General features: G+C 40.0%; 1 protein-coding gene and 1 pseudogene across 1 annotated transcript in view; both read right to left on the reverse strand.

The window, feature by feature from the left end:
- DNAJC1 (DnaJ heat shock protein family (Hsp40) member C1) overlaps positions 1-18,359 on the reverse strand; it is a 149,928-nt gene that overhangs the window by 69,104 nt on the left and 62,465 nt on the right. The window lies entirely within an intron of this gene.
- Positions 3,172-3,299, reverse strand: LOC126014943 (uncharacterized; annotated as a pseudogene).

The raw sequence follows: 18,359 nt of genomic DNA on the forward strand, positions 1-18,359 counted from the left end.
AAAACGTTACATGCAGGCATGTAAAATAGCCCTGTGAGCAAGTTTCCTGGGCACCTCCCTTACCATTCTTAACAAAGCATGGGGTTTCAACCTCATACATTTTTTCCTATCTTATTTTTTAAAAATTCATTTACACATTTCCTGAGCAAAGTATGTTTATTCATCAAGTTTTGTTGTTGGAGTACTAAAAGTAGCTTCCTCAATGGCTGGAGAGAGAGAGCACTGTGGGTAGGGCTTTGCATGCAGCTGACCCATGTTCAACCTCCCATATCTCATATGGTCACCCAAGTCGACAAGGAATGATTCCTGAGTTGCAGAGGCAGGAGTAACCCCTGACTACAGTTGGGCCCGGGTCCCCACCCCCCGCAAAACAAAACAACAAAAAAATAAGTTTTCTAGCCCCAGAGTTATTTATTACTAACTCTAGGAGGCCAGGCATCTTAGCTTACTTTAAATGCCCCTATTTTTTTTAATTTTTTTATATTTGGGCCACAACCTGTGACACTCAGAGTTTACTCCTGGCTACATACTCAGAAATAGTTCCTGGCTTGGGGGATCATATGGGACTCCAGGGGATCAAACTGCAGTCCATCTAGGTCAGCTGCTACCGCTGCACTACCACTTCAGCCCCATCCCCTGAATTTGTTTTTAAGTTTTCCTCTCTTATTAGCTGTGAAGAATATTTTGTTTACATGACTGTGATGAAGCCCCAGCAAACAGAAACAAAAGGACTAGATAGGAAGAGTACCCTCCAAGCTTGCCCCTAACCAGTTTCCATGATCAATGTTCTTGGGTGAGACAATCTCTCCATTTATTAAAGGTTCAGTAAATATTTACTCTCTTACAGAACTTTTATTTTAATTTTTTAAGAGAAAAGTCATTCACATAAGACAAAATTCTCTATTTTCCCAACCTTGGCTTCTAGACAACTATAAATCCTGATGGAAGAAGGGAAATGTATGCTGGAAATTTCTTTCTTTGTTTTGGCCCCTACTTTTTTTGACTCCCTCCTGCTTGAGCCACCAGTCCAACCCCTATGATGGACATTTCTTACAATTAACTGTAATTGAATGTGTTCACATAAGATCAGCTTGGTAGTGAGGTCACATGAATCTAGGACTTAAAAATGTATAAAATTTGCAGCTTTAGGCAATTGACAACTAAAGGAATTTTATATTTTAAAATTTATATTACTGACAACTATTAAATAACCATAAATTAAAGGTGATCACTTGAGATATTTGGTACCTACTAATTTCTTAGTAATCAAATTATTATGGGTCAAAATATATGAGCTTCCAATACAGACAGGTATGACAAAAATAAATTATAAGAGTTAAATTAGGGGTCGGGCGGTGGCGCTAAAGGTAAGGTGCCTGCCTTACCTGTGCTAGCCTAGGACGGACCGCGGTTCGATCCCCCGGTGTCCCATATGGTCCCCCAAGCCAGGAGCGACTTCTGAGCGCATAGCCAGGAGTAACCCCTGAGCGTCACCGGGTGTGGCCCAAAAACCAAAAAAAAAAAAAAAAAAAAAAAAAAAAAGAGTTAAATTAAAACATGTACATAGGGGGCCAGAGTGGTGGCACAAGCAGTAGGGTGTTTGCTTTGCATGCGATGACCTAGAACGGACTACAGTTCGATCTCTCGGCATCTCATATGGTCCCCTAAGCCAGGAGCAATTTCTGAGCACATAGCCAGGAGTAACCACTGAGTGTCACTGGGTGTAGCCCAAAAACCAAAAAATGTTGGGGCCGGAGAGATAGCACAATGGTATGGCATTTGCCTTGCATGCAGCCTATCCAGGATGAAGGTGGTTCGAATCCTGGCATCCCATATGGTCCCTGAGCCTGTCAGGAGCAATTTCTGTGTGCAGAGCCAGGAGTAGCCCCTGAGCACCACCAGCTGTGACACAAAACCCAAAATAAATTAAAAAAAAAAAACCCAACAATAATGTACACAGAATCGTTTATAATTCACCTGTATTTTGCTATTTCCATCATGACTAGGTAACTACCTACTTAACTAAAAAATATGGGAAGTATTTTGGAGACTAAAATAACTTCTTGCGAGTGACAGATTGACGATGATCAAGAAAGAAAATCAGTTTAGTCAAATCCCAGATCAAGGCTACTCCACTGAAAACTACCATAAGGATAGACATAAACAAAGATTATTAAATCACGAGGGCTATCCATTACCACTGAAAATTAGTTCTAGCCACAGAGTACATAATTCCTTGCAATAGTACAGAGGTAAGGCACTTGCCTTGCAGGTAGCCTGCCCTGGTTTGATTCCAGCATTGCATATTGTTTGTGGCGCATACCTGGGAGTGATCCTTGAGCTCTGCCAGATGTGCCCCCAAACAAACAAACAAAGCACACAATCCCACTCTTGATATAGGCCAAAGGCTCCTAGTTAAATTCTAATGCATATTCCATATATTATGCCCTGTTTTCTTAAGGCTCAAGGCACATTCTTTTCAAGTCTCCCAGCTTCTCTGCAATACCTATTTTCTCTGATGTCTTCTCATCACTTTCTTTAGAGCCCTGAAGTTTCCATTTACTCCTCAGTTTATACTTTCCCAATTCTATTTGATTTGTCTTTTTACTTTTCTTTCTATGCAGATGATAAAGGACAGATTACTGTGTCCCCATATAGAGATCATGCATCTTTCTGAGTGGGTCTTTCCATAGAAAATGACTGCTATTAATTTAATATTACCAAATATTTTACATTTGTCAACTATTTAAGTTTTTACTTCTTTGGCTTCAGTCTTCTAATCTATCAATTCTTATAATTCTCCCAAATATTTTTTTCAGAGCAAAGAAATACAATTTAGGAGTGGTGGTAATAAGGGTCTTCTCAAAAAACAATAGTAACTATATATTTTCACTCTACCTATCTGATCACAAGGCCACTGTATTTTTCTACCCATTATGTACTTTAACTTTCCTAAATGTGTATACATATCTTTGACAGATGTGTGTGATACAAATACTTGACTGCATGGTCAATGAACTTTATTCTGTCTAAATGTGCTTTATAGATTTTTTCATTAAGTTTATTTATTAGAGCATAAATTCCAAAATGGGAATTCTCAGAGTCTGGAGGTCTGGAACCTAGTCTGGCTATTAGCAAGATATATATGATATGTATTTTTGAAGTAATTACAGAATGTCTTTCTCAGTTCTCTTTAGTCTTTGATATTTTTTATTGTCCTAGGATAGAGGATGTATATGATATTAAACTGAGAAGAACAGATACTACACTCGATTTTAGCCAAAAGTCTGAGAAGTGATCTTTTTAGCCTTTATTATGTAAAAATTACTGTGTCCATCTGAAAAATTTTGCACACTATCTATTAGATAAAGTGTACATCCCACTTGCTCATTTATTTATTTTTTTGTTTTGTTTTGTTTTGGGGCAACACCTGGTGACGCTCAGGGATTACTCCTGGCTATGTGCTCAGAAATTGCTCCTGGCTTGGGGGACCATATGGGTCATCGGGAGATTGAACCAAGGTCTGTCCTAGGTTAGTACACGCAAGACAAATGCCCTACCGCTTGTACCACTGCTCTGGTCCCAAAGGCTGACTGTTTTTATTTTTGTTTGTTTTTTTTGGGATCACACCCGGTGGTGCTAAGCGGTTACTCCTGGCTCTGTGCTCAGAAATCACTCCTGGCAGGCTGAGGTACTATATGAGATGCTGGGATTTGAACCACAATCCGTCTTGGATTGGCTGCTTGCAAGGTAAATGCCCTACTGCTGTGCTATCTCTCTGGTCCCCACTTCCTCACTTTTTTTTCTTCTTTGGTTTTTGGGTCACACCCGGCAGCGCTCAGGGGTTACTCCTGGCTCTATGCTCAGAAATCGCTACTGGCAGGCTCGGGGACCATATGGGATGCCAGGATTCGAACCACAATCCTTCTGCGTCTAAGGCAAACATCTTACTGCTGTGCTATCTCTCTGGCCCAACACTTCCTCATTCTTTAAAAGTCAGTGCTGATGGTTCCTCTTTTTTGTTTTTGCTTTGCCACCCTAAAAAAAGATAGTCTTACCTCTCTGAATATTTTCAGAACTGGTTATAAAAGTGGGACACCATATTATGTCCAATTCAATTATTTTATTGCCAATAAAAGTCTTATAAGACATATTCATCTATATTGTCCTTTATAGTGCCTCATTCTAATAAATGTTTAATACCATTTTATTAAACTTTTTCTAAATATAAACCAATGAAGCTTTATATATAAAATGATATAATTATTCATATTTGTATTTTTGAGTAGGGATAGAAACAAGTTTGCCTTCACATGGCTAACCTACGATGGATTGTGGTTTGATTCCCCCAGTGTCCCATATGGTCCCCCAAGCCCGGAACGATTTCTGAGTGCATAGCCAGGAGTTGTTGTGTATGTAAATATTTTGGGGGATTACTATGTTGCTCACCCTAATCTGATTAGGTGATTGTGCCCTACCCTGGGGTGTGACCTGGCATTCTGCCCCCACCCTAGGGTAGGACCTGATTCTGCTTCCACCATTGGTTGGTATCTGATCCCACCATTGGGTGGGACCTGACTCTGGACTATAAGAGCAAGGGTCTGTGGAAGGCGAGGGCCTTTTGCTGGCTGGAACTGAATCTGAGTCTTTGGACTTCAGTTTTGTCCATCCGAATAAAGCAAATATTTCCACGAGCCTGATTGTCTGCGAGCTGTTTACCCGCCGTTTCACCTCAGAACCGTGGGCTAGACAGGGTGGCAGACGCGTGCTCCGAGCTGGAAGAAAAGGGCCTCATTCTCCATCCCTCCATCAGTCAACCTCTTCAGGGGCTGACCTGCTACATAATGGCGCCTGGACAGGGACCTGAACCCTGGACCCTCAGAACTGTAAGTGAAATACTTCATTGGAAATTTCCTATGCTGACCATCAAATGGTTTCTGTGGTTAGTCATGTGGATTTTACCACCCTTAGTCTTACGCATTGGTGCTCTAGTATACAAGTGGATCATTCCATTTTGTTTAAAACTAATTGGTTTTGATCTAAGGACAATCACTGCAGTTGGATGGTTGTGGTCTATATTTCAAATGAAAAGTGTAGTGTCTCTAGCCATCATAGTTTGTGGAATTTCTGTGTTGACTAACGTTATTATGAGCATAGTTATTTGCTGTTATTTCTATTTAGGAAATAGAAAGTGTAGAAATGGTGAGGCTAAAACCAGTATAGATAATAAGGAAATTTATCTGACGAAAACTCAGACCAAGGTGCAGGCTGACGAATCCAGCCCCACCATCAACAATATAGAAATTTTTGCTGGAAGAAAAACAACTCAGAATGTTAAGCCTGATTCTAGTGAATTGCTTGACAGTAGTGACTCAGATAATGATCTACCTCCAGTGCTAACTCCACGAAGTATGCCTCCTTCTAGTCACAAAATTGAATCGCAGAGCAGAGCAGATTCAAACGATGAACCACATGCTCGGTCTCAGAGCTCTATTCAGAATAATTTTGCTAATCAGGCCTTATCCCCTATAGACGGGGTAAATGTTTCTAACTATGTACCCTATCAGATGGAAGAATTAGATCGGTTTAAAAGATCATGTAAAGAAAATGGGCCAAAATTGCCATACAGTGTGGAGTTATTAAGACTTTGGAGTCATAACTCATCTTGGACTTTGTATGATTTTAAAAGAATCGCTGAAATATGCCTGTCGTCTAAACAGCGAACTGAATGGGAAATGTACTATTCAGAAGGCGTAAAAGCTAAATTATATAGTCCGATGGTATGAAAAAGCAAGTGGCAGGTGTTACTCTATCGTATGAATTATTAATGGCAGAAAATCAATTTGCAAATATTCAGACACAAGCAGCTTTACCTAAGGAAATCTTAAATTTAATCAGGGAGATTGCATTGTCAGCATGGGAAAAAATTGATTCTAACAGCATTGGTAGAGGAAACTTTTTAAAAATTACCCAAGGCCCTTATGAGTCATTTGCAGAGTTTGTAGGTAAGATTAAAAATGCTCTGAAGTTACAGGTGGAAGATGAGGAGATTAGAAACTTCCTAGTAAAATCATTGGCCTATCATAATGCAAATTCAGCCTGTAGATTAGTATTGAATACATTAAATGAAAAGTCAGATCTGAATGATTACCTTTATGCCTGCCGGAATGTCTATGTGGAACCCCAACCCTCACCCCACTTAGACTCAGTACAAACCATCCCAGTTACCAAGGGAACAATGACTTACTCCCCTCCGGGACAGAACACTTTCCGGAAACCAGGTCTTTGCCCAAAATGCAAAAGGGGTCGCCACTGGACGAAAGATTGCAGATCCAGAAACCTCATTAATAATAACCTAAGTAGAGGTTTCAACACAGTCCCCAGGAGGCAAATCGCCTGCTACCATTGTGGAAAACAGGGACATATCAAAAGAAATTGTCGTCTCCTTATAAATTCAGCTCCCCAAGAACACACATACAAGATGCAGGGAAACGCCTACAGGGCCTCCCCCCAGGCCCTTCCAAATCAGGGGCAAAGTTCACAGACAATAATCCTTCCAAGCCCAGCCCAAGAAAATTCATTACAATAAGGGAATTAATCCACTCTACTTCAGGGAGTGCCGGATTAGACATATTATGCCCAGAGGACATTACAATTTACCCAGGAGCATGCCCTTACATGTTAGAAACTGGCATTGTAGGCCCGCCACCCCCAGATACCATGGGTTTGATTCTTGGCAGAAGTTCCCTCAACATAAAGGGTATATCAGTAATCACTGGTGTCATTGACTCAGATTCCATGGGAGAAATCATTGTAGTTATTACTGTACCAGTTACATGGACCTTTAAAAAAGGAGAAGCGATTGCCCAGATAGTAATAGTGCCTTATGTCAAATTTGGGACTTCAGATAAGACTAGAATCGGAGGTTTTGGAAGCACAGATCCGGGTGCTGCTCAAAACCCAATCGTGGCTCTGGTTACTAAATGTAAAGATGAACACCCAATGATCAAACTTCACTTGGAAGGCAAATCTTTTGATGGAATGATAGATACGGGTGCTCAGGTTACCGTAATTTCTGATAAAGAATGGCCAGAAAATTGGCCTCTTCAGGAAATCCCGTATTCCCTAGAAGGAATAGGAGGCCTGAGTTCCTGTCTGTTGAGTACAAGGACTATACTATTTTACGGCCCAGAAAATCAAAAAGCAATAATCAGACCTCACGTGGGCCCATTTTCACCATCCCTGTGGGGCCCTGACCTACACAAACAGTGGAAAGCAGAATTCCACATCCCATTAGCTCCAGAAGAGCCCGAACCTTCTTTTGATTTAAAAACCAAAAATTTTTAGTGGGGGCCACTGCCGTAAAAACACCAGCACCAATAAAAATAAAATGGAAATCTGATGAACCAATTTGGACAGGTCAGTGGCCCCTTAAAACTGATAAATTAAAGGTGCTGACAGAATTAGTGGAGGAACAGCTAAGTTTAGGACATATTGAACCATCTTTTTCTCAATGGAATTCACCTATATTCACTATAAAAAAGAAATCCGGTAAATGGAGACTTTTGATGGATCTTAGAGCTATAAATTTATCCATGATACCTATGGGCAAATTGCAGACTGGTTTACCATCACCTGTAGTTATTCCAAAGGAATGGCCACTAATTATAATTGATCTGAAAGACTGCTTCTACCATATTCCTATCCACCCAGATGATAAAAAACGTTTTGCATTCTCAGTTCCTTCTCTCAATAATACCCATCCCTGCAGACGTTTCTAATGGACTGTTCTCCCCCAAGGCATGCTGAATTCCCCAACCATGTGTCAGTTTTTTGTAGATAAGGTTTTGAGCCCTGCTTGTGAAAAATTTCCTCAAGCCATGATATTTCATTATACAGATGATATCTTGCTCACAATGAACAACGAAACAGATTTACAGGAATTATACTCTTATGTTACTGACTGTTTACAAACATCAGGACTGAAAATAGCTTTAGAAAAAATACAGATAATGCCACCGTATCAATATTTGGGTTTTATTTTGGACCGGACGTCTATACGTCCACAAAAATTTTCTATCAAAAAAGAAAACCTCAGAACGCTTAATGATTTTCAGAGACTTTTAGGTGACGTAAATTGGCTCCGCCCTGCACTAGGAATCCCAAATGCAGAGTTATCTAATCTGTTTAAAACGTTGGAGGGTGACCCTGCTTTAGATAGCCCGAGAAATTTAACAACAGCTGCCAAAAATGAATTGGACATCTTCTTGAGCAGATTACAAAAATCGTTTCTCTCAAGATTCATCCCAGGAGAAAAGGTATTACTGTTAATCTTCCCTACTATAGAAACCCCCACAGGGGCCTTGATGCAACAGTCAGGACCTTTGGAATGGGTGTATTAACATAACAAACAACCTCGCTCAGTAGTCCCCTACTTGCAACTGATTTCAGAGATTATTATCAAGGCAAGACTCAGATCTATATCTTTACTAGGTTTTGACCCAGATATAATAGTTTTGCCAGTACCAAAAAAGGAAATTGAGTCAATATTGCCAATTAGTGAATCTCTACAAAGGGCCCTCTCAGATTTCACAGGAGAAATATCCTCCCATTATCCAGCAGGAAAAATTTGGGACTTTTTAAAGAAAACTCAGTTTGTTATTTCTTCAATTGTTCGGGATTCCCCTATTCCCAATGCCAAGGTTTTTTACATTGATGGATCCCAAAATGGAAAAGGAGGAATAACTGGAGACAACATTAATATGACCATAGATACCAAATATAAATCTGCACAGAAAGTTGAATTAGCAACATTAATTTACCTATTAGAAAATGTATCTGAAGCCATGAATATAGTTTCTGATTCTTTGTATGTGGTAAATTTATGTCATGTGATAGCCACTGCATCCCTTAATGCTAATAACCCGATCATACAGGACTTACTTAAACAATTACAGCAGCTTCTTCAAAAACAAACTGAGCCCATCTTCATCACACATATTAGAGCCCACTCAGGTCTTCCAGGACCTATGGCTCAAGGAAATAAAACTGCTGACTTGCTAGCAATGCCTATATTTAAATCACCTGTAGAGGAACATTCAGCCCTACACACAAATGCTCGCCGTTTACATGTGAATTACCAAATTCCATGGAGGCAAGCTAGAGAAATTGTAGAAAACTGCAACGTATGTGCACCGTTAACAAAAAAGACTCACATAGCAGGAGCAAACCCAAGAGGCTTACAATCTAACGAACTTTGGCAAATGGATATAACTCAAACAGATTTATTTCCAAGGAAACCTTATCTTCATGTTGTGGTGGACACTTATTCTCGGTTTATGTGGGCAATTCCTATGTCTTCTCAAAAATCTAAGGCTGCTTGTAGTTTTCTTTTACAATGTTTCTCTGTGATGGGTATTCCATATTCTATAAAAACTGATAATGGGCCAGCCTATGTTAGCAAAACTTTTGAATTTTTTTGTAAGGAATGGCAGATAAGACATCTCAGAGGAATTCCTTACAATTGTAGGGGACAGGCCATTGTAGAAAGGACTCACAGAACCTTAAAAACTCAATTGCAAAAAAATAGAAAAAGAGGTTTACCACCAACGGATTTGCTATCTTTGACTCTTATCACACTAAATTACTTTAACTTACCCCAAGGGGAAAGCTACACTGCAGCGGAAAGACATTTTAAAGAAGATATTCAGAGACAAGAAACAACCCATAAACCTATTTGGATCAAGGAGGATGAAAAATGGATAGCTGGCTATCTTCTCCTAAGAGGAAGGGGTTATGCCTATGTTTCTATAAATGATGACCCTCCCAAGAAATTTTGGGTTCCATTACGTCTTGTTAGAAATCGGGCTAGCACAAATGATCAGGTTCAGACTACAAACTCCCCTTCAGAGAAAAAACAGAATACTTCAGACACTAACAGCAGTAATATTACTAAGGTCTCTGGGGCAGGGAACGATTTAGCTGTCACACACCATACAATGAGTGAGACTGATGGTAGTGATAAACCCTTACACTCCGAGATGCAAAAGGAAAGACAGGAACCTGTCTTAACTGGACTCCAAAATATAGGAAACTCTTGCTACATGAACTCAATATTGCAATGCTTGTATAATATTTCAGACTTAACTCAGTATTTTTATAAAGATCATTATAAAAAGGATATTAACAAGAAAAATCCGATGGGGCATGAAGGTAAATTAGCCGAAGAATTTGGTCGGCTCATCAAAACCATGGGAAATGGATTTCATAGATATATCAACCCTGAAAGCTTCAAAGTAACAATTGGTTTACTTAATGACCAGTTTGCTGGACACAATCAGCAGGATCCTCACGAACTACTGATGTTCCTAATAGAGGGATTACATCAGGACTTGCTTACTGTAAATCTAATGACAGACAAAACTACACATCTCATGGGAAATGAAAATTATGAACAATTTAGTCCAGAACACCAAAAGGCTCATAAATCTATTATTTATGATCTCTTTCAAGGACAATTCAAATCTATACTCCAGTGTCTCACTTGCCACCAAAAGTCTGAGGTTTATGAGACATTTGTTCATTTGTCTTTGGCTATTACATCTACAGATAAATGTACATTACAGGAATGCCTCTCTGAATTTTTTAAGGAAGAAGAATTAAGAAATGACAACAAAGTTCTGTGCAACAGTTGCAAAAATAGAAGGGATTTTTCAAAGAAAACGTATTTATGGAAACTGCCACCAGTACTTATAATACACTTGAAACGTTTTGCTTTTGATGGCAAACAAATAAAAAAATTGCATACTTATGTAGATTTTCCTTTAGAAGACCTCAATTTAGAGGAATTCACTTCAGAGAATAAAAGCAAGATTAAGAAATACAACTTATCATCGGTGTCAAACCATTATGGTAAAGTTCACTATGGACACTGTACTTCATACTGTAAAATTGCTGCAAAACAACACTGGATCAATTTTGATGACAAGAAGATCAAAAAAGTCCCTAATACATTGGTGAAATCCACAGCAGCATACATCCTGTTTTATACTTCTTAGAGATCTACAATGAACACCAGATAATCATTTTACTTCCTTATCAGTTGCTATTAATGCTCTAGGATTCTTTCCACAGGCATGATCAATGAATATAGATTGAAAATCATGAATCCCCAATGTGTTTCCTTGTAGGATGGATTTATGTCTTAATTTCATTATTGCTCTAGGTCTCAGTTAATCATGAAATTTTACAAATTAATTTAGTCAAGGTTCACCTGAAAGAGAAATTTCTCATCATATTAATGTTGTTTTTCTTTCTAGGTATACTCATTTAACGACTTTCACTCTTTTTATTTTAACATCATTGCTTTATTTCCCTCAATTTAGGTTTTAAGATGCTGACATAATGATAATTTTAGGTGGACTTTCTTCACAGTGCTTCTTGCCTATGATTGATTATCATAAAGTTACTGTTATACAATAACTTCGTATATATACTGATATACACGTATAGTAGAGTTGTCCATGTTTGTATTACGCATGAAATTCTCTTTCAGATCTGCTAGGCAAAACCATAAAAAAAAATTTTTTTTAGTGAATTTGAAATGATTTATCTAAACAATTGCCGGCTATTACATTTAAAGGAGCTTTTAGTTGATTCAGCTGAATTCTCTTTTCTTTTGCTCTATTTTGGATCCTTTCCAACAAATATTTTTTAGTATGAGTGAGTGTTATGGCCATATTTTTTGTGAAGTCTGTGTATGTATGTCTTGTTTAGTGTCTGTCTGTTCTGCATATTTTGTATATAGTTTCCTTTTTCCTAACTTTATCTTCCCCAAATTAGTCTTCCTTATCCTTCCTTCTCTCTTCCTAGTCCTTAACATTTTAATTTTCAGGATTTCACATGTGCAACCCATCTCCTTCACCCACAACTACAAGCTTCCTGATCTCGGCTGGAAGAAGAAATCCGTGACTGTTGGAGTTTTACACCATATATGCTGCAAACTTGTTGGAAATGAAGCCACCTGGAATTTGTGTCACAATGTAACCCCAGAGAAAAGATCCATGGACAAGACCCACGGTCTCTGGATCCCAGTTAAACTGTGCTATCTGAATTTCTGGTTTTCCATCCACATACACAATGCTATTGTTGACCGTTTCTACAATGGCTACCCCAAGATTGCACCGATCCCAAAGGAAATACAGAAGCCCAACCAACTTATGATGTAATGATGTAACGCTTGGGGATGCCCCAACACATGGATGACTGTACTGGCCTTCCTTCTTCATTCAGCTTGATGTTATCTCCTGTACAAGGCTTCAACCCGCTTTTCCAGACCCATCAAGTGTCTTCTGCCGGTCTTTTTGGAGTTCCAGACCCCTCATATTTACAGATTGGTATTGAACTCTGTAGAAATTTCATCTGTTGTTTTTCCTATAACTGTAATCCTTTGAAGTTATATTTGGTACTACACTTCTTTTGACTATCGTAATTAATGTTTTTCTATTTTAGTTTTTAATATTAGGAATCGATGTTGTATTACATTAATGTTTTGCTTTCTTGACTTTAGGTTTGTGAGTTAGATATTATTGTCTATAATTTCCTAAATGATATTTTTGTCTGTTCTCAGGGTTTTTTGCTGGGCGCATCATAGGCAAAATACTAGGTTTATAGAAGGTTCCATCCATTTTGGATGGGCCCTCAAGTTGTTTATTTACACAGGGAGGGTCTCTGCCTTAAACATTTTGTTTTGGTTTGTGACTTAAGCTCCCATCTATAAATAGTCGACATCAATTTCAGACATCTTATGGACTTCAGACAGGATAAAGAACTTGGACTAAGTTCAGATACCTATTGATCATCATTGCAGTGGCTCCCCACTGTGCAGAGGGTGTATGAGCCTCTTCTTCTGAAATAAAGGCCTAGTTCAATGCCCTCAAAGATGGGCTTTCTGGTCTACCTGAACTTGAATGAAAATGGAGCTGGAGATATAGCATGGAGGTGAGGCGTTGGCCTTTCATGCAGAAGGTCATTGGTTCAAATGCCGGTATCTGCCAGGAGCGATTTCTGAACGTGGAGTCAGGAGTAACTCCTGAGCACTGCCAGGTGTGACCCAAAAACCAACAACAACAACAACAAATAAAGAAAAGGTGCTTCTCCTTGCCTGCTACACAACCTTTCTGGTGTCTCTTCGAAAGATCTATGTACGTCTTAGATTTATCTTGTCAGGAGCTTGTAGTTGATTCCTTGATACATGTTTCTGGTTTTAGACACCCTGTGCTTAGGTTAGAAGTTTTTCTTTACATTTTCCTGTGATGCGCTTATGCAAACAGCCGCTCTTTTATTAGTGACTAATTTTTCTTTTAATAATTGTAGACAATATTGTTTGTTTACTAAAAACAAAAGGGGGAATTGTTGTGTATGTAAATATTTTGGGGGATTACTATGTTGCTCACCCTAATCTGATTAGGTGATTGTGCCCTACCCTGGGGTGTGACCTGGCATTCTGCCCCCACCCTAGGGTAGGACCTGATTCTGCTTCCACCATTGGTTGGTATCTGATCCCACCATTGGGTGGGACCTGACTCTGGACTATAAGAGCAAGGGTCTGTGGAAGGCGAGGGCCTTTTGCTGGCTGGAACTGAATCTGGGTCTTTGGACTTCAGTTTTGTCCATCCGAATAAAGCAAATATTTCCACGAGCCTGATTGTCTGCGAGCTGTTTACCCGCCGTTTCACCTCAGAACCGTGGGCTAGACAGGGTGGCAGACGCGTGCTCCGAGCTGGAAGAAAAGGGCCTCATTCTCCATCCCTCCATCAGTCAACCTCTTCAGGGGCTGACCTGCTACAGGAGTAACCTCTGAGTGTCACTGGGTGTGGACAAAAACCAAAAACAAACAAAGGAAAATAAAAGCCTGTTTAGGGATCTTAGATGTTAAGGTGTAAAAAGTAAACTTGGGGCTTATGCTGAATCAGAACTGCTACTTTTCCAAAACCCACTGGACAATCATATATATACAAGAAACACAATAAAAGATTGAGTATTTTTTCCATACCCCTGAAAAGAGTGAGTATTTTAAGGAAGAATAGGAGAGGAAATGATTGAAGAACTAATGATGTGATAAGAACAAGATTAGGGTGAAAGCCATTTGAAGTCTGAATCTCCTGCTTTCAGTTGAGATGTTCATGTCTTTCTTTTCTTTTTAGGTCTGAACCAGGCAGTGCTTAGGGTTGACCCCCATCTGTGTTCAGGAGACCATGTGGTGCCAGGGACAGAACCTGGGCCTCCTGCATGAAAAATGTGTGCTCAGTACTTTGAGTTCTCTCTCTGCTCAGGAAAACTCCATTCATATCCAGAGATAACTAAATGAAGATAACCCTACAACTCAATTTTAACTAACTTCTCATGAAATTCTAGGTGACCACAACCCACCCACACACCCCAGGCAAATGCTCGCGCACGCGCGCGCGCGCGCACACACACACACACACACACACACACACACACACACACACACACACACACACACACACACACACCATATAAACCCTGTGGGTGTGGGTGGATTTTTTTTTGTATTTGTTTATTTTTGGGCCTCAGAGGTTACTCCTGACTATGAGCTCCAAAATCGTTCCTGGCTTGAGGGACCATATAGGACACAGGGGGATCAAACCACAGTCCGTCCTAGGCTATCGAGGGCAAGGCAGATGCCTTAATGCTTGTGCCACTGCTCCACCACATCCCTTGTTTTTTAAACATTACTTTATTTAAAAATAAAATTCTCCTGGGGTCAGAGAGATAGCACAGCGGTAGGCCATTTGCCTTGCAAGCGTCTGACCCAGGACCAATGGTGGTTTGAATCCCGGTATCCCATATGGTCCCCGTGCCTACCAGGAATGATTTCTGAACACAGAGCCAGGAGTAACCTCTGAGTGCCATCCAGTGTGGCCCCAAAACAAACAAACAAAAAATGAAACTCTCTTAACTGTTACCACCTTAAGTAGAATACTGCATGTTTACAGATATTGGTTGTGACCTGTTTCTGTCAGTGATACTTGTTTTTGTAATTATTTAATTAAATTAAATATTTTATAGAACGTAAGGTATAAGTGAGTAGAAAAGAGAGGCCTTTGAAAACCAAAAGGATACTATGTGAAACTAAAAATTGCTATTACCTTAAATAAATAAGTCATTTATAAAAGAGTGAGAAAATAGGGGCCCGGAGAGATAGCACAGCGTTTGCCTTGCAAGCAGCCGATCGAGGACCAAAGGTGGTTGGTTTGAATCCCGGTGTCCCATATGGTCCCCTGTGCCTGCCAGGAGCTATTTCTGAGCAGACAGCCAGGAGTAACCCCTGAGCACCGCCGGGTATGGCCCAAAAACCAAAAACCAAAAAAAAAAAAAGAGAATTGAGTTGGACAACCTTCTTCAACCAAGTTATCTGGGGAAGACTGAATAATAAAGGGGTTAAGGCACTTGTAATTCACGCGACTGAACCCAGTTCAATTCCTGGCACCAGTTATGGTCCTCCAAGCTCAGGAATGATCCCTGAGCCAATAGTAAATGTTGTATGGCCAAAAAATCAAAGTAACACAACAATAACAACAAACACCCAGAATCTGAGAGTACAGATCTGGCTTATGTAAGAAAAAAGCTCAAGGTCAGAGTGACTGTATAGGGGGTAAGACATTTATATTTGCCTTTCTGCTTCTGACCTAAGTTTGATCTCTGTCACTCAAAATAGTCCCCCATGCCTACCAGGAAAGATGATACCAGAGCACAGAGAGGAGGCCCTGAGGATAGGTGGGATGTCCTGAACCATTATTTTTTTCTTTTTTTTGGGGGGTGGGGTGCCACACCTGGCGGTGCTCAGGGGTTATTCCTGTTCAGAAATAGCTCCTGGCAGGCACGGGGGACCATATGGGACGCTGGGATTCGAACCAACCACCTCAGGTCCTGGGTTGGCTGCTTGCAAGGCAAACACTGCTGTGCTATCTTTCCGGCCCCACCATTTTTCTGTCATATCTTATAACAGACTGGAATGATAAACTTTTCCTCTTTCATTAAGTTTTACGTATACAGTATACAACAATGACTTTTTTTCAAATAAGCAACAAGACAATTTAAAAGCAAAATTTAAGAATTTAAGTTAGTAATTATCTCTAACAATACCTATGATTATATAAGTATTAACTATTAAGATGAACTTAATATAGAGGCTACCTCTAGCAAAGCTTGGAAGCCTGATACATGTCTCAGCATTATGGGGAAAGCTATGGTGCTGGGGCTGGAATCAAGAGCCTCCTGAGTGCTAAGCATGTACTTTACCACTTGAGCTATTTCTCTAGCCCGAAGATGAACTATATTAATGAAAAAAACAGAAAATAACTTTTTAAAAGCTAGAAAAAAATACTAGTGATTTTCTTTTTATTTTCCTATTAAATGTAAAATGTTTACTATGAGAAAAAAAGAATAAAACAAAATACTTGGAAGCATTTCCTTAAACGATTAGGATAAACAGCTCTACATACACAGAAAAAGCAGGCTTATATAGGTAGAAAATATATGACTTCCTATTTTTCTAATATTTATTTATTTATTTTGGTTTTTTGGTCACACTTGGTGATGCTCAGGGGTTACTCCGGGCTATGCGATCAGAAATTGCTCCTGGCTTGGGGAACCATATGGGACTCTGGGGATTGAACCGAGGTCCATCTGAGGTCAGCTGTGTGCAAGGCTAATGCCCTACCATTGCATCACTGCTCCGGCCCCTCTAATAGTTATTTTCTGAAATATATAAGTTACAACATCAAAAAAATCTCAACATTTGCACATAATGTTGTATGTAATATTACATACTTTAAGACATTACACTTATGTCCTAGAAATTTTCTAACACGATACAATAATTAAAACTAGCAAAATATGGGGCCATAGTGATAATCCAGGGGTCGGGCATTTGCCTTGCATGAGGCCAACATGGGCCAGATCTGGGATCTATCCCTGGCATCCCATATGGTCCCCTGAGCCTGCCAGGAGTGATTTCTGTGCCTGGAGCTGGGAGTAACCCCTGAGTGGCCCAAAATTAAAACAAACAAACAAACAAACAAAATAAGCAAAACAGGTATTGCAGAGTAGTAAGGCAGTTAGGTGTCTGCCTTACACACAGACGACCTGGGTTTGATCCCTGGTACTGCATATGGTCCCCTAAGTACCACCAGGTACAATTCCTGAGCACAGTCAGGAGTAAGCAAACAAAACAATTAGCTAAGACAGGGGTCTCAAACTCAATTTACCTGGGGGCCTCAGGAGGCAAAGTCAGGGAGAGGCAGGGCCGCATAAGGGATTTCACACACAAAAAAAGTCCTCAAACATCATTATTAACAGTTTTAATTATTTCTTCTGAACATGAATAACATTGAGTGAAGATCATGAACAGTTCTTCTGAACATGGCACCTTTTGCCTATTTCTTGCTGCCAGAGACTTGACAGCGCTTCTTCTCACAAATCTGAACCACATTTGGCTTTAGAGAGGAAGCAGTTGAGACCCTCAGTATGGCTTGAAGATGATCATCATTAAGTCTAGACCTGTACTTTGACTTATTGAAGTTCAATGTGGAGAATAACTTTTCACACAAATATGTGCTCCCAAAAAGGCACATGGTGCGCTTGAACATTCGGGAAAGCTCAGGGAAGCTTGGGGGCAATTCTCTCAAAAATTGCCCATGCATGTCTGCTTTTCCACTAATCTCCCTGAACTTGGCTTTGAGATCAGAGTTGTACTGAAGGTCAATGAGCTCCATTTGAAGCACAGGAGGGGCATCTTGCACATCAAAGGAAAAGGGGTCCACAAAAATTTGGAAAGTGGCTCTGTGCTTTTTGAAGCCTGCAAATCTGTGATCAAATTCCTTCTCTAGCTTAAAAATAGCATCAACATATTTGTCACCACTGAATGGTATGCCTGCATCCACAAATTCCTTGCATGCTGGGAAATGGCAAAGGTTTGTCTGAGAGAGCTGGGATTTCCATAACAAAAGTTTTGTGGAGAATGCTCTCACGTTGTCATAGGCAGCACTGATAAGCTGCCCTGGGCCTTGTAACATCTTTTTTTTTTTTGGTTTTTGGGTCACACCCGGCAGTGCTCAGGGGTTATTCCTGGCTCCAGGCTCAGAAATTGCTACTGGCAGGCAGGCACGGGGGACCATATGGGGCGCCGGGATTCGAACCGATGACCTCCTGCATGAAAGGCAAACGCCTTACCTCCATGCTATCTCTCTGGCCCCGCCTTGTAACATCTTGTTTAGTACATTTAGCTTATGTGTAATGTCAATAAGAAAAGCTAAGTCGATGAGCTATTTGTG

Source organism: Suncus etruscus, chromosome 7 (assembly GCF_024139225.1).
Source record: "Suncus etruscus isolate mSunEtr1 chromosome 7, mSunEtr1.pri.cur, whole genome shotgun sequence".
In the NCBI taxonomy this organism is placed as follows: domain Eukaryota; kingdom Metazoa; phylum Chordata; class Mammalia; order Eulipotyphla; family Soricidae; genus Suncus; species Suncus etruscus.